This window comes from Canis lupus, chromosome 12 (assembly GCF_011100685.1).
Source record: "Canis lupus familiaris isolate Mischka breed German Shepherd chromosome 12, alternate assembly UU_Cfam_GSD_1.0, whole genome shotgun sequence".
Lineage (NCBI taxonomy): Eukaryota > Metazoa > Chordata > Mammalia > Carnivora > Canidae > Canis > Canis lupus.
The window spans coordinates 18,354,905-18,379,032 of NC_049233.1; the positions used below are offsets into that span (position 1 = coordinate 18,354,905).

The 24,128-nt window shown below is 37.1% G+C and overlaps 1 long non-coding RNA gene and 1 pseudogene across 1 annotated transcript; both read left to right on the plus strand.

Moving 5' to 3' along the window:
• The first annotated feature begins 11,889 nt into the window (after positions 1 to 11,889).
• On the plus strand, positions 11,890 to 17,755 carry LOC102154881. Its single transcript, XR_005367398.1, has 4 exons — positions 11,890 to 11,940; positions 13,616 to 13,681; positions 13,979 to 14,042; positions 17,708 to 17,755. It is a non-coding gene; the product is annotated as an uncharacterized LOC102154881 (long non-coding RNA).
• A 4,543-nt stretch (positions 17,756 to 22,298) lies between these two features.
• LOC119874370 lies at positions 22,299 to 22,423 on the plus strand (annotated as a pseudogene).
• The last annotated feature ends 1,705 nt before the right edge of the window (positions 22,424 to 24,128 follow it).

Genomic DNA, 24,128 nt, shown 5'->3' on the forward strand with positions numbered 1-24,128 from the left:
TTTCCCTGAATGGAGGAGGCAAAATTGGAATTCCAGGAGGCCAAGATGGCTAGAACTTGCAGAGCAGAGTATCACAGGACAGAAAGCTGCACAGACAAAACTCTGTCAACCTTCACTGGGGCCTCCAGGTACTTAACCGCATATATATATATGAGCAAACTACTGAGACTGGAGAAAGAATCATCAGAGAGAAGCAGGTGAAACTGTCACCGAAGTTCATACAGGGCAAGGAAGAATTCATGTGTCCACCAGCCAGCATGGTGAGCCCTCCTCACAAACAGAGAATCGTGTGCAGAATGCAGAAGGGCACTGCCTCATTAGTGACACTAAAGAAGCCCTAGACTACAAGCTGTCTTGTCCTTCCTAACAAAGCTCACAAACAAGCCTCAAAAAGATGAAACTTAGCTGCAGCCCAAAACAAAGCCCTAAATATTATAAGAATTGGAAAAAAATCCAGCAATAACAATATAAGATTCACAATGTCTGGTGACCAATCAGAAATTAATAGGCAGATTAAAAGAAACAAAAATATTACTCATTAACAGGAGACAACCAGATAATAGAAACACATGAGAAATAAGATACTCTAAAATTAAACAAAGACTTTAAAAGAACTATCATAAATGTATGCCACACATTCCAGAAGGTAAAGGACAGTATAAGTATGATGAGGCCAGAAATGAAAGATATTTTTTTTAAAAGTGAATTCCTAGACATGAAAAACACAATACTTAGATAAGAATATCAATGGATGAAAATAACAGCAGATTAGACACTATAGAAAACAGAAAACAATGATCTTTAAAACCTAGCAATAGAAATTACCCAGAATGAAACACACAGAGGAGAAAAGATGAAAGTAGTTCAGTGTAGGTTTGGCAGAGACATCAAGGAAAAGTAACAATGGAGAAGAGGTAGAGAAGGAATAGAAGCCAACTCATACAGGAATGAATAAGCTCCATTAATCAGGTTATAGTTAATGTGTCAGCTAAAGGGAATATTTCAACAAGGAATTTCACCATGTAGGGTTCTGAGTAAAGGTATATTTGGGCAGAGGGGTTCCTTTGTAGCCCTTCAAAAATTGCCATTTCAAAATTCCAAAATGTCCATCAAGAGTTGCAAAAATGAGTAAATTGTGGTATACTCACATACTGGAATACAGCAGAAAAAATGAAAAATCTACAACCACATATGGCAAAATGGGTGAATATACTAACATAATGTTTGACAAAGAAAGCCAAATTCAAAAGAGCACAAACTGTATAATTCTATACTGAACAAAAACAGGCAGATTAATCAATGGTGTTCAAACTGAGAATGGGCGTACGCTTGGAGGTAGTGACATGAAGCAGGTGCAGGGGGGCTTCTGGGGTCCCAGTAAAGTTATGTTGCTTAATCTAAATTGCCATTACGTGGAGAAAATTCAGTTTATGAAAACTCACTGGCTGACATTTTTATGATACATGACTCTCCTGTGTGCACATTTCTCTGCAGGAACCTGTTTTTGAAGTGTGCCACTAAGAAGGTTGACTATCGGGATCCCTGGGTGGCGCAGCAGTTTGGCCCCTGCCTTTGGCCCAGGGCGCGATCCTGGAGACCCGGGATTGAATCCCACGTCGGGCTCCCGGTGCATGGAGCCTGCTTCTCCCTCTGCCTGTGTCTCTGCCTCTCTCTCTCTCTCTCTCTCTCTATCATAAATAAATAAAAATTTAAAAAAATTTAAAAAAAAAGAAGGTTGACTATGAGTCGTATCTGATGAGAAGCAGCTAGGAGAGGGACAGGTACAAATGGATAATTCAGACAGTGTTTAGACTGATGTAGCAATATTGATAGAGGTGGTAGTGGTGTTTTGCTTTGTTTTGTTTTGTTTTTCCCAATCAGAATCTGCAGATTCCAGAAACCTGAGCTGGAGAATTTGCACTAGGGTTACCTCATTCAGTCCCTAATGCCACAGGTCAGGCAGTTCCCCGAGGCACTCTCTCAGCGGCTCTGGTGGGTTCTGTTTTCACTCACTCTGTTGATAAAATTCTCAGAGCCCAGGACACAAAGGAGCTTCAAGTGCATGATAACTTCAGCAAATGCTTCATCTCTTATTCCTTCTTTTCCCATTTTGCTTACAGTCAGGCATATCCTAAAGGTATGTGAACTTTCTTTTACAGAGCGTTTATTGTGTGTCATAGAGCACAGTCCCTTGATATGAGAAGAGAATAACTAACTTATTTATTAGCATTTGAAGGAAACTTTTGACAGTTATTTGAAACTTGATTGTAAATGCTACTGAATTATGACTATTTTGCCTTCTTTTTCAAACATCAGGCTTCATCCTACTAATTTTTCTTTTTAGTTAAATAGTAGCAATGTAACAACTGAAATGTCTCTTCTATTAGCAAGGATACAGGTTTTTTTTTTTCCCTCTACATTCCCCCTCTCTCTCTCTCACTGTATTGTTGTTCTCCTCAGATGCACAGATAATTTTTACAATCATCCAATAGGACCATTAGCCAAAAATAGAAAAATAGAAATTTATCTATAAATGACTTGGGTAAGAAGATGATTAAGATGGTTAAGTAGTTAGTAGATGATAGAAATAGGTAGATAATGGTGATAGATGATGATGATGATAGATAGATAGATAGATAGATAGATAGATAGATAGATAGATTGAAATATAACCTCTATTTAAAAAAAATAAAAAAAAATAAAATAAAAAAAAGAAATATAACTTCTATTTAACCAAGTATCTGGGCACAGACAGCAGCTCTTTGGGTATGGCCTTGTAAAGAATGGTACATTTATTGTTCTTTAGAAGAAATATTATACAACTCTTTTAAAATAAATCTTGTAACCAAATGTTCATTTTTTTTTAAATGTTAGTCTTTACCCAAACTCATACAAACATCTCTGATTAAAGTCTGATTCTGTTCACACATACCAATGTCCACAAATGAAACAAAATTGTTAGAACTCTATCACTGGCTATAACCTTTTACATAATTTGAAAGGTTTGAACAGGGCAGCCTAGGTGGCTCAGTGGTTAATGCTGCCTTCAGCCCAAGGTGTGATCCTGGAGACCCAAGATCGAGTCCCACGTCGGGCTTCCCTGCATGGAGCCTCCTTCTCCTTCTGCCTTTGTCTCTGTCTCTCTCTCTCTGTGTGTGTCTCTCATGAATAAAAAAATAAAATATTTTTTTTAAAAAAAGGTTCTAACATTCACCTGTGTGTGTGTTTGAAATTACCCATCTTAAAAGTAATAGTAAAGGACACAGTGTCACTTTGCTGTATAGTTAATTTTTTTGCAAAGGACAAGCACATAGGGAGTCACACAAGACCACATGCCTCTCCAGGTACCTATTGGCACAGACTCTGTGAGCCACCAAAACTTTGTAAAAAACCTGTGCTCCAATCCCCTTTAAGAAGTGTTTCTCCTAGACATGGAAGGCAGCTTCTAGACCCACAGCCCCATATCCTATAGCATGCCACACTCATCAGTCAAGGCCTTTTTCTTCTGGCGCTAAGAAGCATTCCTTAGCCTACAGATCTAAGCCCACAAATATTAATCATTTCTCTGAAATCACAGTCCCCTCAACTTTTAGAGCAAGAAAAAATTAAGATGATATGAATCTAATAAAATGCTTGATGTAAAGTAAGTATTCATTGTGTGGCTGTCAATTATTAATTAAATTAACTCATTCAGTCTCTTAATTCCACAACTGAGAATCAGGTTTATTAATTGACTTTCTGTGACTATGAGTCATTTCTACCTCTAAAGAGATTTTGCCTTCTCCATCACTTTGGTCACTTAGCATATGTCTTAAATGTGTGCTGTCAGATTTCATAATCTCATTTACTATCCCTAATAGGCTATAACCTTCCAGAGGGAGAAACTGTATCTACACACCTGTGTTATAGTCAGAACATTCATGGTTATTGTTGGTGTGTGTGTGTGTGTCTGTGTGTGTGTATGTGCTTACATGCACACACATGTATAGTCATAATAGGCAAAACTAAATTTATAGTAGGGAACATGTGAACCTCTCTCCCAAACAAAGAACCTTTTTTTAGTTGGAGCCCTGAAAAATCTTCCTCAGGAGCCAGGAAGTTTAGTGATTTTTTTACCCATTCTTAAAAAAACTAGCAAGAAGCAGAAAATTACCAAGGCTGATATAAAATATTAAAATAAGGAATGTGTATTTATAAAGTTTGCATAATCCAAAATTACAGTTACTCTATGTAAGCCATGCTATATGATTGACAAGGAAAAATGGAAGCAGGTACATTTAGCTTGATCACAAAAATATATAAAACTTTGTAATACGTTCATGCTACATTATTAGGTGTGGTAATGTCTGATTGGATATCTGGGTGCCTCCTTAATGTCCCCTATATTTTATCATATAATGTCCCCTTTTTCATAGCAAAGGTGTTGTGAGAAGCTTTCCCGACACTACAATTAAATATTTATTTGCTTTGCCCAAAACACAGTTCTGCAAAGAAACGCAGCCAATAGCTCCAGAATCCTCAATTTTCTGGACTATTAGTATACCATTTGTATACAAAAAGAGAATAACAAGGATGCTGTGAGGTCTAATCTCCTCACCTGTGGTTTAGACATTTCAGATTCGGATAATATGGGAGACAAGAAAACAGTATGCACCAAGCACTCCGCTTGCTTCTTCTTTCTTTCTCAGAAATAAAAACAATAACAAGCCAAAAGGTTATTAAAAATATAAATCTTTCAAAGTAGTGTGAAGTTAAAAAGAGCATTTTTGCTTTGCTCTTGGGCAAGTAGAATGCATTCCTGCTGGCACAGGGCTACCCTCAAGATTTTCCACCTGGGAATATTTGACAATCTGAGCACAATTAGAGGCTGAGAATCCATTCTTGTCCCCAGGAAGAGAGATGTTAAGCTTCCAGCTGTATTTTTGAGCATTGCACAGATCTGGAATGACAAAATTGTACACTTTGAGGAGCCTTGATCATCAAGGTGGTCTACCCCATAAGATATCTGCCAAACTGTAAACCAGTACATGGTATGATACTAAAAGACTGATATAAAGTCTCTTAAAAGCAGGGAGAAATTCCCAGATTTCTATTAAGAGTGCTTGACACCTCACCCTAGGAACTTGAATGAACAATTGGCTACATCTCACTAACCTACAACTCAAGACTTAACCCAGGCAGTCCTTAATTGGATAAAAGCGATCAGATTCCCATTCTAACTGGCTGGCAAAGGAAAGGGAAAATCCTCTCTGAAGGAAGATAACGTTATCTGAAACTTTTTAAACACAATATCCAGATGCAATAAAACCTCCAGGCATAGGGGCTATCTGGCCGATAACCAAAATAATAATAGATAAGAAAACAAATCCACAAATTGATATAGTATTGGAATTTGTAAAGAACCTTTACAAATATAATTAATTTGTTCATGAAAATAGAGAAAATGATGGGCAAATATAGACTAAAGTTATAAAATTTCTCTTAGAATTATAACCTCTGAAAGGAATCAAATGGACATGCCAGAAGAAAAAAATATAATATCTGATCTGAATGAAAATCTGTAACAGCAGATTAGACACAACAGAATTAGAAAACTGAGAGAATGGGCAACAGAAAACACATACTAGAACACAACAGAGTATATTAGACTTGTAGGACACATACAGATAGTGTAACGTATGTTTAATGAGTTTAATAGGAAGAAAAGAAAAAAACAATATTTAATAAGTAATGGTCAAGTGTTTTACAATACTGATTTTGGTTTTTTTTTTAAGATTTTATGTATTTATTCATGAGAGACATACAGAGAGAGGCAGAGACATAGGCAGAGGGAGAAGCGAGGAGCCTGATGTGGGATTCGATCCCAGGACCCTGGGATCATGACCTGAGCTGAAGGCAGACGCTCAATCACTGAGCCACACAGGTGCTCCTGCAATACTGATTTAAAAAAATCAATTTCCAGGTTCAGGAAGGTCCATAAATTCCAAAAAGAATAAATTCAAAGAAAATCAAGCCTGAATAAATCCCTTACTGCTGAAAACTAAGTAAAATCTTAAAAGCGGCCAGAATAAAGATCTAGTATCTTCAAAGGAGCAGCAAGATTGACAACCGACTTTTCTTTTGTTTGTTTTCAAGAATGTTTTTTTAAATAATAAATTTATTTTTTATTGGTGTTCAATTTGCCAACATACAGAATAACACCCAGTGCTCATCCCGTCAAGTGCCCCCCTCAGTGCCCGTCACCTAGTCACCCCCACCCCCCGCCCTCCTCCCCTTCTACCACCCCTAGTTCATTTCCCAGAGTTAGGAGTCTTCATGTTCTATCTCCCTTTCTGATATTTCCCACACACTTCTTCTCCCTTCCCTTATATTCCCTTTCACTATTATTTATATTCCCCAAATGAATGAGAACATACAATGTTTGTCCTTCTCCGATTGACTTACTTCACTCAGCATAATACCCTCCAGTTCCATCCACGTTGAAGCAAATGGTGGGTATTTGTCGTTTCTAATGGCTGAGGAATATTCCATTGTATACATAGACCACAGCTTCTTTATCCATTCATCTTTCGATGGACACCGAGGCTCCTTCCACAGTTTGGCTATTGTGGACATTCCTGCTATAAACATCAGGGTGCAGGTGTCCCGGCGTTTCACTGCATCTGTATCTTTGGGGTAAATCCCCAGCAGTGCAGGGGCAAGATGGCGGAAGAGTAGGGTCCCCAAGGACAACTGACTTTTCAATAGAAATCAGGAAATCTAGAAGCCAACTAAGGAGCATCTTTAAAAACGCTGAAAGGAAATAGTATGATGGTGTTTGGGGGAAAAGAGTTATTAAGAATATGTTTTACTCATAATATTCTTCAATGAGATGTACACCAAATATTTTGGAAAGACATAGGAAATCTATAGGTTAGTGGCTCCTAGCAGGGGTATGTGGAATATCCATGAGCATAATAAATACTTGCCTAAACATAGACTTCCCTAGACTTCTTGAGGGAAGCTAGAGAGCAAAAATCAGAAAACTTGAAAAGAGATAAAGTAATAAGATGCCAAACTCACCCTAGCCCTGAGAGGGAGCTATGAGTATGGATGTTCCTTTTCCAAGATGAAGTAGACATGATCTCTCTATAAATGATTCAGTTGTTCGTAAATGGTACAGTTCTCTGTGTGCCAGGTCCCTCAGCTCCAAACCTTCCTTTTCACACTCTATGCACAGTGCTAGGGTTGAGATATTGTAAACCACATTTTGGTTTTGCCAGATGGCTTTCTCTTAAGGTCTTCTAATGCGGGCCACTGAATGCAGGTTGCAAGGCTGGAGGAGGAAGAGGAGGCTCTTCAATTCTCTTTTGGATGCTGATACTGCCAGCGTTGCATCAACAACAGGGCCCTACTCTGGCAGTGGCAGTTCTTTCCAGCTTCTGGCTTCTTCAAACTCTCCCTGGGTAAATCTTATTGTGCCCATCAGCAGGGCATAACCTCCTTAGAGGTGAGTGTCAGCTCTGCAGAACCACTTATTCAAGCTTCTAAATTCCAATAAGCTCAACCTCTTCCCATACACACACTACAAATACACAGATGCACACATGTGCAAACACCTCTTACTTAATTCACACAAATATTTCGGTGACGATAATTGTTCAAAGCACCTATCTAGTCACTTCAGTTTCATGTGTTTTTAAAACAAAGATGATCTATCTACATGTTTTGTTTTATTTTTTTAATGTATAGTCATAAACAATAATGCCTCTAATGTTAAAGGAAATGTAAAAATATCTGTTTAAGGAAAAAAAAATTCAAGATACAAATGTGTAGTTGGTCATCATCTTTGGAAGACAGAACTGTAGGTAGCCTTTTTCCCCCCACATATTCTAAATTTTTTAAAATGCTATAGTATGAAAACAGTGCCCATTTGAAACTACTTTGTGTTATTAATGTGATACCAATCAATATTTGAGCAGCTTAAAATCTAATGAATTGCCTAGATACACTCACTATTTTTACTGCCTTTATCCTTATTTGCTTTCTAGGAAACAAATGCAATTTGGTTTCTCAGAAGCCTGATAAAAAGACCTGCATTTGCTACTGTGCACCTGCATTCCTAGACTGGTAGTTTACAGCCTGTGTCCGTCTGTTGGGTTCAATATTTTTATGTCATTACTTTTCAGCAATTTAGGCCTCTGTTCCTCTCATTGCCCTGACTGGTAGAAACCACAGATGTGATTGTCAGAAGCTTTTTGCCTAATCACTATTAAGATCTGATGTTAGGCTTTTCTAGCAAACTATCTCCTTTATCATTTGTGACTATAAATTACTATTAGTAATAACTATCATAATTTCTGTATCATCTTACTAATATAGCATTAATTATAATAAAAACTGGGACTCTGGATAAAATATCCTCAAGGGGGAGAAGGAGAACAGTGAAGTCCTGACTGCTTTGGTCAGCAGCCTTCTGTTATTTCTCCTATACCAATGTTTACCTTTTCAACCCATTTAATTTATTCTTTAAAAAAGATCCAGTAGAATCACTCACATTAAGATATGCATCACTGCTACAACCCAAATCATTCTTTAAAAAAAAAAAAAAAACCAGGGTTACAAATTTCCCCACAAATAGTTTTGCTAGAAACTTTGGAATTTGTGTGTATATTGCTTGTATTGACCTTTTATCATACCCTAGTTTTCAAAAGTCTTATACAACAATTTATGATAATTGACTAATGCATGATTAAATAAAGATATTTACATATCATTTAGACTTTTAAGGTTTTTTTTTGGGGGGGGAGGGGCTTTACTGTCCTATTTCCACCATGATTTTCCCTGGTTTCTCTCCACCATGAGGTCTGGGTATAGGAAAAAGATATTATATTTTGACCTCATGGCATTGGAGGAAGGAGCTGGTTACCTCATATATACAAAGTGGTGACCTTTGAAGGTAACTGGTCTGATTCTGAGGCATCTTCCAGTGTGAGTTGCCATTATTTGTAGATTAGAGCATTCATAGTCATGTCTCTGGGCTTTGCCATTTTCCAGTGCTAAAGATTTCCACCTTGTAGTCCATCTTGTCTTCTGTCCTAAAATAGCCTATCTCAGCCTTGTGAAAACTGGAATATGCCTAGGTGAGGCATGAATAATAATATTTTCCTTCTTTTATCCAGCTGTAGTAAACCCACTATCCAGCTGTGTAAACCCACATTTACACAGATGTGTAAAACCCACAGATGGACATTTCCTGAAACTTTCTCCTAGCATCCAACAAAGCAAAGTTAAATTAAGAGAGAGAGATAATTCCTTTGTATGATCCAATTTTCTGCTCCCAGAGTGTAGGAATAAGAATCATGCTATTGACTCATTAGTAAATAAATAATCAAGCAGTTCACTTGGCTCTGGTGAAAAATGCTGATATAAATTATCTTTATAAAGAAGAGATAGATTAGTGAAACTGGCATTCTTTTTGCAGTTTTGGCTGTCTATGGCTTCTCTTTCCTTATTCTTCCTGGTTCTTCTAGTCTTTGTTCCCACACTAGCTATCTTTCACGTTGTTTCTCCCAGCAGTTTTTCTCTCAGCTTTATAGAGACCCAATAAACTTGTGAAAATAAGAGAAAACTAGCAAGCTTTAGCAATGCTGAAGGACTATAATGAGTAGTTCCAGCAAAGACTCTAAAATGGCATGATATGCCACTAAGTATAATGAAATCCCAGAAGCAAGTAGAATGGTTATATACAAACATAGCCATAACCTCTCCTCTCACATGTAAGTTACTTTTGCAGCAGTAGAAGAACTCCAGGGTGAGCTGAATGTGGAACACATCAGGTTAGCCCCGAAGACCTTAGTGAATTCTCCGGTGGTACAGCACCTTCAGTTGATGTGCAGTGAACTGCAGGGCAAAGATGATAGCATCTGTTTGTCTGTGGTTTTCTAAGGTGGCCCTACAAAGTGTTACTGAGGTATCCACTGCCCCCGAGCCATCAAGGCAAACAACTGACAGTTTCTGAACGTCTCAGCCCTAACAAGCTCTGGGAAGGTACTTTAAACAAAATTCACAAAAAGAAGTAGACTTAGAAGTGATTTCTGAATGTTTTCTTGGGAAAACACACAGGGCATTGGTAGGAGAGGTGTGATAATTGAAATGTGATGGATTTATAGTTTTTGCAATATGACTTATCTCTACTGTACATGGATCTGATATCTACAAGTTTATGTCCCTTGAAAGAGAGCCAAATACACAGCCAAATTAATCAGAACCTGATATTGAACTGGTAGCAAAAATATAAGTTCTGCCTCTTTCCCTTCACTCATCTCATCTATGTGTGTGTTTCAAAAATGAAGCATTAAAATTCACCTTTGTTCTAACAAGGAAAGAATCAAAAGCTAATAAGTTTAGCAATTCAAACAGTCCCTGCCTTAGCCCCTGGTCTAGAGCTGTCCTCCAATAACCATTCTGAAGTAGGTAGTAGGAGATCAGTCAGACCTGAGTTTATACCCCTACTCATCAATCTACTGCATGAAGACTTCCAGTTTTGCTTTCTCATCTTGAAACTGAGGAACATATTCCCTATTTCTAAAGGCCACTGTGAGTATAAAAGCAAATAGACACACTGTGCCTAGCATAGGTATTATTGGCCCTCAGTAAGAGAGATGTTATCACTTTAGCTTATGTCCTCCTCCAAGATTAAAAAAACAAGCCATTTAATTTATTCTGTAGACTTTAAAATAATTAATACCATCTCACACTTAATCCTGAGGGCACACAACAAAAGAACAGAGGAAATTGTTCAAAATATACACAATAAGTTAACATAATAAAATCGGTCTTATTGCACATAGGTCTGATTTCTGCTCTACATTTCAAGAGCCCTCCCCCAGAAAAATTCATATCAAAATTGGGTCATATCTATTCAGTGATGTTCCATGGGTACTTAGACTACGTGGTTTTGCAGCCAAAGGGCTTTGGAACTGAATTCCTACCCATATTCTCCACAGTTAATCCCAGTGGGAAATGCAACTGCAAACTTTGCTCAGCTCAAGTTAGAGTTAAAATGAGATCCGCGTGGGAGGCAGCGCAGTTTGGAACATTCACATACAATACAGGATGCATCTTTAATGCAAGAAAAGGGCTCATTGGGAGCAGAAGGCATGAAAGCTTGAAATACCAGAACTGATGTTGGGAGCAAAGCTTCCCAGTGAAAGGAGAGCTGATTTACTTTTGCAGAAAGATACCAAGGGAAGAGTACATCCCAATTTGCCCTTGAATTGGAAAGCTCGTTGATTGCTTATACACCACTGCCAGGTCTTAAATTCATTACCAGGTAGATTTTAGATTACCTTCGGAAGAATCTGACACATTGTAACAATTGGATCAATCATTGTTTTATTAAACCGATATTAATTAAACATTTTCACCTTTTAGTGGGACTTGTTAGATCCTGATTAGCCATGACAGATCATTATTTTCAGCAGAACATGGTCAAGATCCAGCAACGAGCACTGAGATGTAATCAGGCACCAATGTATGCTGGAATTAATAATTATACTAAATTGGCTGTAATGAATAATTTATGGTGTAAATTCTTATGCAATTTGCTATGGTAACACACAAGAAGATATCTGCTGTATTTTAACAAAGCACAAGTTTCCAGGAATAAAATAATGAATAAAATAATAGGGAACCCACTTCAGGAGGAAAAGGCTTAGAGATGGGTAAAGTGCAAAAAACAGAAAACATGGAATGCTATTGTCATTGTCATCATTAATTAACATTCATTATTCATCCAGAGGTACAAAGGCCACAAATGAAGCATTTACAGGTTGTAGAGAATTAACTCCTTGCCCTTCAAATATTAACAGGGACACAATAAGTAGGCAAAGGCTGTTCCTTATTGCACAGGGTACTGCAGAGTGCGCTGATTGCTTTGGTTTGTTGGTTGTTTTATGGGTGAGTAAAAACACACTCAAACCTTTATTTACTCTATTCTATCTTAACAGTAAACATAAAATTAAAGAAGTACTTTACAGAAGGAAAGTGTTGCTAAGCAGGTTGTCACCAAATGTGGGTTCTTTGAAGAAATTGCACCTTATACCTAGTAAGTGCCCAATTCTAATCACCTGGGTACTAATTATTTCCCTGTATCTAGCCCCTTATGAATATGTTCTTTTTAATTCTAATATCAATCTGATGCACGGGGTAGATGAGGGAACTTCGACTCTAAACAGTCAGGCATGTTCAGTAAGCTGAAAAATTACCAAAACCATGATGCCAGAGCATCATAAAGTCCACAGAGTTGGCAAAGTATTTCAGTGCCTCAATAGATTGAAAAATTATGCTGCATAATCAAAATTTCTATCCCTACTATTTCAAAAATCAGATTATTAAGGGGTGCCTGGGTAGTGCAGTTGGTCAAACATCAGAGTCTTGTTTTGGGCTCAGCTTGTGATCTCAAGGTTGTGAGATCAAGCCCATTCCCCTACCTCCTTCTGCTTGAGATACTCTAGCTTCCTCTGCCCCTCTCCCACTCATGCTTGTGCTCTCTCTCTAAAAGAAAGAAAGAAAGAAAGAAGAAAGAAAGAAGAAAGAAAGAAAGAAAGAAAGAAAGAAAGAAAGAAAGAAAGAAAGATATTTTTTTAAAAAATCAGATTATTAAAAGCCAGCAGTTCACATTTTTTGTTTCTGTCTTGAATTCTAACCTGAAAGGTTTGATATAAATATAAGGGATCACCCTTATATTTAATAAAATGGGATCAAATTATTATATGTTTGTGATCATTGCATTTTTAAGTGCATGTTCAACTAGCTTATCTGGTAGATAATCTCTTATTAACTTATTTATACATTTATTTTTAATGCTTCCTTTTGTGGTCATCGTTCAATACCTAAACCTAACCAGAAGAAAAAGAAATATTTCATTTTAGTGAGAAGAGCTCAAATCAGTGGAGTCTGCAGTTTCAGTTAATGGAATCATTCATTATTATCTTTACACGAAGGCATGCTATCATCTATCTTATATAAATAACAACAAGCACAAGCTTGTGGCCAGACAGTAGCTTGTATTTTATATGCATTGTACTATCCAATATGTGTTATACCTCTGAGAATGTGTTAACTACTATTATCCCTATTTTAATGGAAACTGGCTCTTAGAAAAATTGACAAATTTGCCCAATTTAGCACGGTGAGTGTGTGATGAAGCTGAATTTAAATTCAGGTCAATCTATCATCAGGATTCACAATGTTGATAATTATACTCCCTTTCCAAGCTAGCGTCAGAAGACCCTGCCTTATCTTTACTGACTTTCTTCACACAAACAAAATCACTTCCCACTGGATGAGTAACGTCCTCAATTCAGAACTGTATTTATTTGACAGACAGTTTATATTTAATTAAGAGCAATTATTTCTGGGAGCAGTTATCACTCACTCACTTTTACCTTAATGTGAATAGGGAGGTGAAGGCAGCATTTGGTACAGTGAAGATAGAGCACAAAGAAAAAGAAAATTAAAATATTTTTGGTGGTTGATGGTGTGTGTGCATGTGTGTGTCTCCTGGGATGCAGGATACAATTTATTTTTCTTTTATTTTTTTTATTTTTTTACAATTTATTTTTCAAACCAGAGTCAAGCTTCCTGCTTACTTTTGCCCACATTCCTGTTTTCACCTAGGGATCAATCTAGGCTACAGGTGAGTGTGCAGACCCCAAGTACTTTTTGCCTAGTAGCTGCCCCAAGACCCTAAGCCTCTTCCCAATTGACCATTGCAACATCTGAGTTTCAATGCAATGGCCCAACCCATCATTTATTTCAGTCCAATCACTGTTGAGCTGTCCTTGTTTTGCTAATACTCTGCCAAAGGAGAGAAAAAAAAGGTGAAATGATGGTGAGAACTCTCTTCCTAGAACCTCCCCTCTTTGAAGGGAAGAATCGGCTTGTGTTTTTATGTAGGGTCTCTATTTTCAAATTTCCCTCTTTTTTTTCTTAGAAACTCTGCCCGCAGAGACTCTCCCCGATAAGGCTCATCCGCAGTGCTGATGACGACAGTGGTGGTAATGATGATATAATCCCCTGGAATACTGGATCCTATGAACATGAAAGCAGCAGGGCAAACCTCATCTGAATAATATAATCCTAAAGTAGATGCCACTCCTTACTTCTTACTTAATTACGGAAGTACACGTCCTCTTTCAAAATGTTTTCTCAAGCAGCCATAAGAAATCCCAGGGAAACAAACAACAGAAAATGAACCTGTTTTTCCCCTCTTCAAATATGTTTGACTTAGCAGCACTAGGACTTTCAAAGAAGATTAGTATTACCAATAAATCACTGTGCTCACAGATGCGGAGCAAGACAGAACACAGGGCTGCCGAGGCATATATTATGACAATAGATGCCTTAGCAACAGTTTTAACTGTTCTGCAACAGATTGTGCCCTAAAGCAGTAAATACCCTGCACACAGGAGGTTATTTAGCATTTGCTTTTTCTAAGTAAATAAGGAGGTAGACAGACAGACAGATCCACAGAACTTCATCGCCAACATTTTATGTTGTGTTCAGATCTGTGAAAAACTGAATTGGTAAAGATTAGGTAAAAGAAAGCTCCTAAGATTGATACAAATCCAAAAGTCCTCATATTTCCCTTATAATCTAGAATATACTGAACAAAAGGCATTCTTCGCAAAACTCAAGCTGGGGCTGGGAGCACCAGAATTAGCACTTGCTCAATCTGCAGAGACCTGAGAACCTGAGTCTTTCTTTTCTTTTCTTGAACTTAATCTTCCATCTATCTTATATTCTGACATTAGATGAATTCCAACTACCAAACATGTTTCTGGTATTTCTACCTAGAAGCTAAGAGAAATGTAGGTGAATTGAAACAGTAAACAACCCCAGGTGGCAACCATCGCAAACTGAAATAAAAGGCCCAAGAAACCAGGAGGTGGGATCACTCACTAACATCCTAGTAATATGCTTTTGGTACATGGTTTCTCTACATCCCTGAATGCAGACCGTGAGAATTCCACTCTACTTCCTCCTGCCTAGTCCTTCAGTGGTGACCTGTCTCACCTAGGGCTACGACTTCAGAAGCATTTCCTTGGCATTTTGCACTTCTCACTGACTGCTCTTTACCAATCACCAAGACACCACCCCCTCAATATAAGAAGAATCTCTCTCTCTCTCTCTCTCTTTCATTGTAAGACAAGCTAAAATCTATGTGCCTCAACTTTCCAAAGAAAATAGTAATGGTAGCCATGCCACAGTTTTGCTGTGATAATTAGCTGATGTAACTTGAAAGACTGATAGTTGTCTCTTATCCTTTTTCTCAGAATACTTTTCCTGAGAAAAGATGGTTTATTGTTCCATCTGAAATGCCAAGAAATCTCAGCATAATCAACAGGACTCATTCTCCTATCCATAGATTCTCCTACTCTTGCCTTTGCTTCTTCCTTGAACTAATCCTTTACTCACCATCATGGACGTAATTTCTGAAATTTGAATGTGAGCTAAAGAAAAAAGATAATTCAGCCCTGCATTCCAGGTCTCAAGCCTGTTTCTGACCCAGGTACAGGCAATGTTCCCCATAAACAGAATGGTGCACCAGAAGGCTGCTTTAGGAACCCAGTCCAAGTGCTAGGTTTTCTAGGCTTTTCTCTGTATAGTTCCCTTAAGAGCCTCAGCCAGTAACATGTGGTCAGAATAGGGGCAAATCCCATGTTCAGGTGACCCTCCATCTTAGCTATTTATCCAGATGACAATCTTTTCCATCTTTAATATCTGTCGTTATTTTGGTGGCCTGACAATGCCTGCAGGGGGGCTTGCTGTGTAATAGGACATCAAGGGATAAAGCTCCACATGAAGAAATAAAAGCTCTGAGGTTGAGAGAGTTTAAGAAAGGGCTTCAGTGTTCAAAATTCACACCTATGGTTTTACTGAGAAGAACAGACAGGCTTGTGTGGGGTTGTGGACCCTTGGAGGCAATGGTAACCTGCCTTTGCCTTCAGGAAAGAGGACGTGTTTGTCTCTAAAAAAATAAAATAAAATCAGAGGATGACAGAGAGCTGTCAGAGTTGCTAGAGACAAGAACAAATGAGGTGAGAATAAAAAAAAAATGTGGCTAGGGGTGGATAAGACGAGGTAGAGTCCATGTCACATATTCAGGAATTCTAACAGATTTCATGGACAGGATTATTCACTCTGGTGTACTCAAGGGATGCAAAATATTTGGGATGTACCATGAACAGGTGTCACTTCAGTTCAACAAATTAATGTCAAGTGGCTGGAGGGGCCCATGGTGTTTCCTCCACAGAGAAGAGACCCTGACCACACTCCTTGAATCTCAGGACTTGTTGCTTCTAATTTATTTTGTCGTACAAATGAGTAGATGAATCTGGAGCTTATTTGCTATTAATATAGGTAATTAGAAATATTTTAAGAAAGAGAAAGAATAAAGTCTACTTTATCTTTTAAAGTCTAAAGGTCAACTCTTTAGCCATTTGCTGAATACTATGCCAAGTTTGGCTTATTAAAACTGAAAAACCAGCAAGTTTGAGGAAGGACTTGCAAAGTATTCACAGTAAAAATCATTGCCTTAAGTTGCCGTGATTTTTAATAATTGAGACTGTCATTATGTTTGACCTATAAAGAGTAACCTTGATGGTTATTTGTTATGTATTCAGTTTTGTCTGACTTAGCTTAAGCTTAAATATTAATGGAAAAAAAGAAAACCTACAAAATCCCTCAAGCTGCACTGTAGGACTCCAACGCTTTTAGCTGGTGGCAATGAATATAAACATCACTTCTGTGCTAATTTTTAAAGACAGCAACAAACACTGAAGCAAATCATTTAAAAATGCTGGATAGAACATTTGACAATTTGCATATGCAAAACATATTGCTTAAATTCTGGGAGTCTCCTTTTTAGGATAAACATATTTAAGAATGTGGGAGATAACCTATAAAATATAGGAAGGGATTTCTCGGTTGTGTTGAAGAAATGTATGGTATTAATGGTGACTGGCTACAAAGCTGTTGAGAGCTCTCCTTATTCAGGTTACTATAGCCTGCTTGCCTTAGTGGCAATATAACACACTGGCTAAGAGTACAGTCTGCGCCAGTATTTTTCTAAGTTTAAATCTTAGTTCTACCAATTACTGTGTGACTTTGAGCAATTTAAAGTTTATATGCCTTCACTATTCAATGAGAATGAAAATAGCAGCTACATTATAGGTTTGTTGTGAAAATTAAATGGTATAAGCCTTGACAAAGTGCTTGTAATATGATAAATGTTTAATCTCTGTTAACTGTTTTTATTTGGTCATAACAAGGATAGCTGAAGAGCATCCCATTAGACATCCCTGACTCCACATATAAAGGCCTATGCTTCTGGAAATATTTAGTTTAAAATAGAAAATCTTGTTTTAAAAAATCAAGTTACTCCAAACATTTAACAAATGGTTATTAAGCAACTATTCTAAGAGTATAATAGGGAAATCTGTGATATTGGTAATATCAAGGAGCTTTCAAAGCATTTGAGTATATACAGTTGACTTTTGAATGATTCAGGATAAGGGGCACTAACTCTCTGTGTCTGTGAAATCTGCGTATAGCTTTTGACTCCCTGAAAACTTAACTACTAATAACTCACTGTTGATTGGAAGCCTTACTGATAGCACAACATATTAACACATATTTTGATGTAATCTTTATTATATAGTGTTTTACTACAATGAAGAAAGCAAGAGAAAAGAAAATGTTAAGAACATCATAAGGAAGAGGAGTGACTGGGTGGCTCAGTGGTTGAGCATCTGCCTTTGGCTCAGGTCGTGATCCAAGGGTCCTAGGAATCAAGTCCCACGTTGGGCTCCCTTCAGGGAGCCTGCTTCTCCCTTTGCCTATGTCTTTGCCTCTCTCTGTGTGTCTCTTATGAATAAATAAATAAAATCTTTTTAAAAATCATAAGAGAAAATTTATTTACAGTACTATATAGTATTTATGAAAACCATCTGCATATAATCACTCTCACAGTTCAAACCCAACTTGTTCAAAGGTCAACTCTCTAATTAAGTCATCAAACATTTATTGAGTGCCAATTAATGAAAAGCAGATATCAGTTGACTTGTGGGCATTTTTCATTTAACATTTCTCTCCTCTTAACCCTTACAACTCAAGTTCTTTATGTATGCCATATCATAGTAAATAAATAAGCTAACATGTAGTTGCAAGATGCTATGATTAATGCAATAATGGGGCTCTATAAAAGGCCTAGTGGTGATAAGAAGCGAGGAGTAACAACTTATTTCATTTCATTGGATTAGATAAGGCTTTTAGCAAAAAAGCAGAATCCTTGTAAGATCCAAGGAACTGCCAAGTTGATTAAAAAGCAACATGTGTAAATACCTACCATAAAACCATCATGGTTTAATGAAGTGACTGGACACAGAATATGTGGGAGCAGAGGAGGGAGAGAGGCTTAAAAAAGGAGGCTGGAGGATCTTTTGAACTCAGTGTACACCACAGTCTGCTCAGATTATTGAGCAGTAGATAATCTTCTCATAACTGATTTTCAGAAAGATTACAAAGAGGACAACATATTCAAATTAAAATTCCAGAGCCAGAAACAACATTGGATTCATTTATGTAATTTCAAAAATTAAAAATGTGCCCAAAATGACTTATTGAAGGTCACAAGCCAAAAGAGAGCAGGCAATTCAGTTACTGACAGAACCTGACTTGATCAGGGAAAGAGAAAAAGAGTGATGAAACCAAGGAGTAACTTCATGCAGGAACTCTGACTTACTACTAAAGGATTCATTGTATTTCTCATCATTTGTACCTCTTCTTTTTACCAGCCTTTTTTTTGCACCAATTTCCCAATCTGCCTTTATGTTTTGCCTGCACAAGTAAAGGTTAGTTGTAACAATAATAAGATCCTATTTATTCCTATTTATCATGTTCACCGATGGAACAAAGTCATCTTTCCATATTTCATTTAATACCAATAACATACCTCATTGTACCTTTGTATTCTTGCTTTTATATAGGAGGGTACTGAAACTTACAAAGAGCTAAGTGATTTGTCTAAGCCAAATAGTTAAGGAGTGGTATAATTTGGATGAGAACTCAAGTCTTCCTGATGGCATGGCACAGCTCATGAACTACATGCTATAAAATTCTCATTTAAAGATGCTAGGTTAACGTGTTCATCTTAGAAAATCCATGAAGCCTTTGTAGAGAGACCCCTATGGATAGATTAATGCCTCTGTAAGCAAATTGGACAAATAAAAGAAATTATATGCTAATGGAATTGGGGGGCAACCTCTCACTGTGTATCCATTGTGTCTTATAACCCCTAAGTTGTGCCAACTGACCCATGATTCGATAGGTCCAGAGACAGCTGGATAAGGACTGGAAAAAATCAAAACACAATCTTCATGATGGGACATTAGATCCAGTGGAAAAAGATGTTGACATTATGGTGGTTCCATGGCCTAAACATTTTGCAGGGTTTTTTGGTTTGATTTGGTTTTTCTTATGCTTAGTACCTCTTTTAGCAAGCCAAATTACAAAGATTTAATCATTCTTTTATGAACATAGGACTTGCCGTGCCTCTGAATAAGACCTTGCATAGATTTCACCAACTTTAGAAATATTACAAAATAAATACAATTTTGAAGAAAACAGGTATCTCTCTAATTCTTCTCATGCTTCTGCTCTAATGTGTCTTGGAAGAAAAGTACTCCAGATCTGAGAACAGAGTAGGTCAGATAGACAAATACATGGTAGAGAGGCACTTTCAATTTTGCTTCTAGAAGGAAAAATTCCCCTTTCCTTCCTCCAAATGTATTGAGTATTTCGACTTCTAGCTTTAATCGGCTACAGTTGGTTATACAGACAAAACAAAATAGACAAATATGTATTAACTTTATTTTTGCAGATGATGACTGAATTTGGACATTCATGACTAGTATTTCCATCAAATTCTGATCCTATTCTATACAATAATGACAGGTTAACTCCTTTCTGAATGTTTTACCATGCTCTCATATTCACATCATAGTCAAAACGGAAGTCATTAAGTGCCCTTTCACAAGTTACTTATTCTCCTGACTTGGCAGTTGGTTTTTTCCATTAATGGTACCACCATTCTCCACGTCACCCAAACTCATAAACTTCAAAATCTCTTTGGACAAGTTTCAGAGGTTTTTTTTGTTTTTTTCCTTCTGTGTGGTTTCATATTTATTATAGACATCTATAGACCTTGTTTGTTATCCATCTATATTTCAAACAGAACGCATGGACCTACTTTAAAGAAAGGAAGACTAAGAGGAATAAGAATTAAGACATGAAGCCTAGTTAGCTGCCTGATACACTATAAGCACTTGGGAATATTTATTTTGAAAAAATAAGAGATGAACCCAAATTTTATTTTTATGCAAATATATTTTGTAAAATAATATTTACATGAAAATATTTTCCTTGTCTTTGCTATTCTACCCAAAAGTTTCAGGTGCCTAACAAAGTGTTCTATATGGGTGGGTATATTTGCTGACAATATTCTGGAAGCAACTGAAATATCTTAATAATAAAGACAAAGGCATATTTTTGTCTTTAATTTATATAAACAATTGCTTCTTTTATCCTTCTTGATTTATGTAGCATAAATTTGAACTCTAGACTCTTCCTTTTTTGTCAGTATACAATCTAATTATGCATTCAGTCCATACCCTCAATACCCAGCTTTCTCTTAGTAACCTTGATGGGTCATATGGTCAACCCTGGTTTTGTTTGTATACTTATCTTCAAAAAGACTAGATCTGAGAACAGATTATTTAATTGATTTTTTACTTATAATCATCTTGCCACAAAGAAAAGTTGGGTGATTAAAGAATTTATTGCAATTCTTCAATAATTTCCTGATCATGTTATGTATTTGGGTGATCTAATTTGGGTGACTTTTTACACACTGGCAAAGAATAGAAATATAAAAATATCTAACTAAGAAAAGGAAAGCAATAGTAGATTGTAGCTATAGTGGAGCTTTGCAAAGATGGGGGGAAAATCTTATCTCACAGGTAGACAAAGCTGCTGGTTCATGTAAGGACAAGGAATTTGAATCTTATCATATTTTGTTATGGCTGCAAAAAGCTTCAATGACCTCCAGAAACAGCCCTATCTTTCTGTGAAGAGCTCTTATTTCAGGGGAATTCTACTCAGAGCTTTACTACTGCTTCTCTGAGGGATCATGCTTAAGTCATTCAATTTCTTCACGTGTTAAAGTTAGTAATAACTCTTTCTTAGTCACCTGAGAGAATGCATTAGAGTATCAGTTACATGGTTTCCTTAAGTAGTTTCTTGCTCCTAGAGAAAATCCCCCACAAAGACAAGGACTTGAAATATTGAGTATAAATACCATATAAAACATCTGCTGCAGCATTTGAAACCACTCCATCAATAATTTAAAAAAGCAATGCCATCTACATAATGGGTCAACAGCATTTGAGAAACAAACAAACAAAAAGGTAAGGAGGGAAGAATGCTTTTGAATTTAATTATGTTGAAAAGTTGACTCATTTCTTCGTAACTGTCACAGGACAAAAAAGTGAAAGGCTGAGAATTACATGCAAAACTGAGAAGAATTGAATCTGAGATGTCTGATTTTGATTTGGCTAGCCCATGCTGCTGTACAAAAATAGCCCTGGGCATTAATCTGTCAGGTCCATTATTATGCCTATTTCTGAGATTTATACATTGGTTTATGGTAGCAATAGACATTTATTGAGTGCTGATCACCTGCCAAGCTCAGTGCTGCACACCTTAGTAGCGATGGTCCCAACCCAGTGGGTTTTCAATCTAATAAGACAGGCAAGGCAATTAAGACACAGACTCAGAGGAAGAAAATGAGTAATGCATGCAGAGGAAACAGAACAGCTTTCCTTTCCTTTGCTACACCTTGTGTAGCCCACTGTGGTGTCTTTGTTCAAGGAAGCTAAAGAAGTACTTTATAGACCAAGAGAGTGTGAAGATGGATGTCAGCAGCATGCTCAGATCACCTGTTCACTTTGGATGTTTTGACATTGATGCGAGTAGCAGATTTTCAGATGCTTTACTGGTCCAATGCAGTTCCTTATATGAGTTATTTTCTTATCCTCTTTGTTGTCTCATATCTCATTTTATTCTCATGCATAGCTAGCCATCATTACCTTCTTTCTCCACCACAATTATTTAATGTCTCCCTTTGAAATACCTTAATGGCATCTCCTTCCCTCATTCTGGGTAATGTAGCATCTTCATCAAAAACAGTTATCAGCTTTGCTCAGTGGCAGTATCAGAGCCAATGAGGTTTATCCGAAGTGCGATTATTGCTAATTTAAAAACACTTATCAAAACTCCCCACACACTTGATAATGAACTTAGTGAATTATACAGGTATTATCCCTGGCCCTCAACTCACATAAAATCTAAGACAAAAAATACTGAGCCATTCATAGAATGTACAGTTTTGTTTTGTTTTTTTAATTTTTATTTATTTATGATAGTCACACAGAGAGAAAGAGAGGCAGAGACATAGGCAGAAGGAGAAGCAGGCTCCAAGCACCGGGAGCCCGATGTGGGATTCGATCCCGGGTCTCCAGGATCGCGCCCTGGGCCAAAGGCAGGCGCTAAGCCGCTGCGCCACCCAGGGATCCCAGAATGTACAGTTTTAATAATTATCATTGAACAAATACATTCATTAAATATTATGCTTACAAAGGTTTAAGTAAGTTCAAAGGAGCTATAAGTGAAAATAGAAGTATGGACATCACATATTCTTTATAATGTGAAAATTATGGTAATTAGGTCTCATTTTCTTTAATTATTAGGATGTATTATATTATCCTACATCATTGGTACATGAGCAGAGAAATGCAACTTGCTTTATATTAAAGCATAAACTTCAGTATGAAAACTTTCTTCACTAGCTGAAGACTGTTAGTAATATTTTCAACCCAAGTAGACCTCTCATTTAGTTCAAAAACAAAGACAACCTTTTATAAATGCATTTCAGTAGTGTTATTTTTTTCATAAAACCACGTTTATTCATTGTCACTCATTGTCATTCTTTTTAAATATTAAAGTATCCTTTTCCCAAATAGATTATTATTTTTTTATTTCTCACTCAGCAAAATAAAGTGTTTGCAGTCCTATATTGTTCCTTCCCTTTTTTAAAATTTTAATTCCAGAGTAGTTAACATACAGTTATATTAGTTTTGGGTGTACAATATAGTGATTCTACAATTCGAGATATTGCTTGCTGTTCATCAAGATAACTGTATTTTTTAAAGATCTTATTTATTCATTCATGATAGACATAGAGAGAGAGAGAGAGAGGCAGAGACACAGACAGAGGGAGAAGCCGGCTCCACGCAGGGAGCCGGATGCGGGACTCGATCCCGGGACTCCAGGATCGTGCCCTGAGCCAAAGGCAGGCGCCAAACCGCTGAGCCACCCAGGGATCCCCAAGAAAACTGTGTTCTTAATCTCCTTCACCTCTTTCACCCATATCACCACTTAATTCCCTTCTGGCAACTACCTGATAGTTCTCTATCAGTAGTTTTATTTAAAAAATAAAAGAGATCATAACTATTGGCCCATACAAAGAAGAAACACGTATCTCAAAGCGTTTCAACCAGAAGCCAGTGTAGGCAAACATAGACTTTCAGGAGAGCAACTAATAATCCATAGAGTTCCAGACCACTAAATGAGTTTCTGGTGATTACAAGACACTTGTATTCTCTGCAATATCCCAAATATAAGATGTATCACTGTGCACTACTATAGAACTGCAAAGAGAAAGTTCTTGCCCTCAAAGGACTTATAGTTAAATTGAGAGGGAAAAAAACCCTGAACACATCAAAAAATAACCTGAAATCTAAATAAATGATGAATCAATGAGACCAATGTGTATATACAGTAACACTGATGGTATGTTGTGGTTTTGGTAGGTTCCAAAACAATCCCGACTTTGGGCTTTTCAGAGTTTTAAATTTAATTTAATTTTTGACCTCAGATTCATAAACTAGAGAATTGGTCATAAAATACACTCATCATTGGCCCATGCACAGGCTGCTTCTATTTAATGGATTGAGAAATTAATA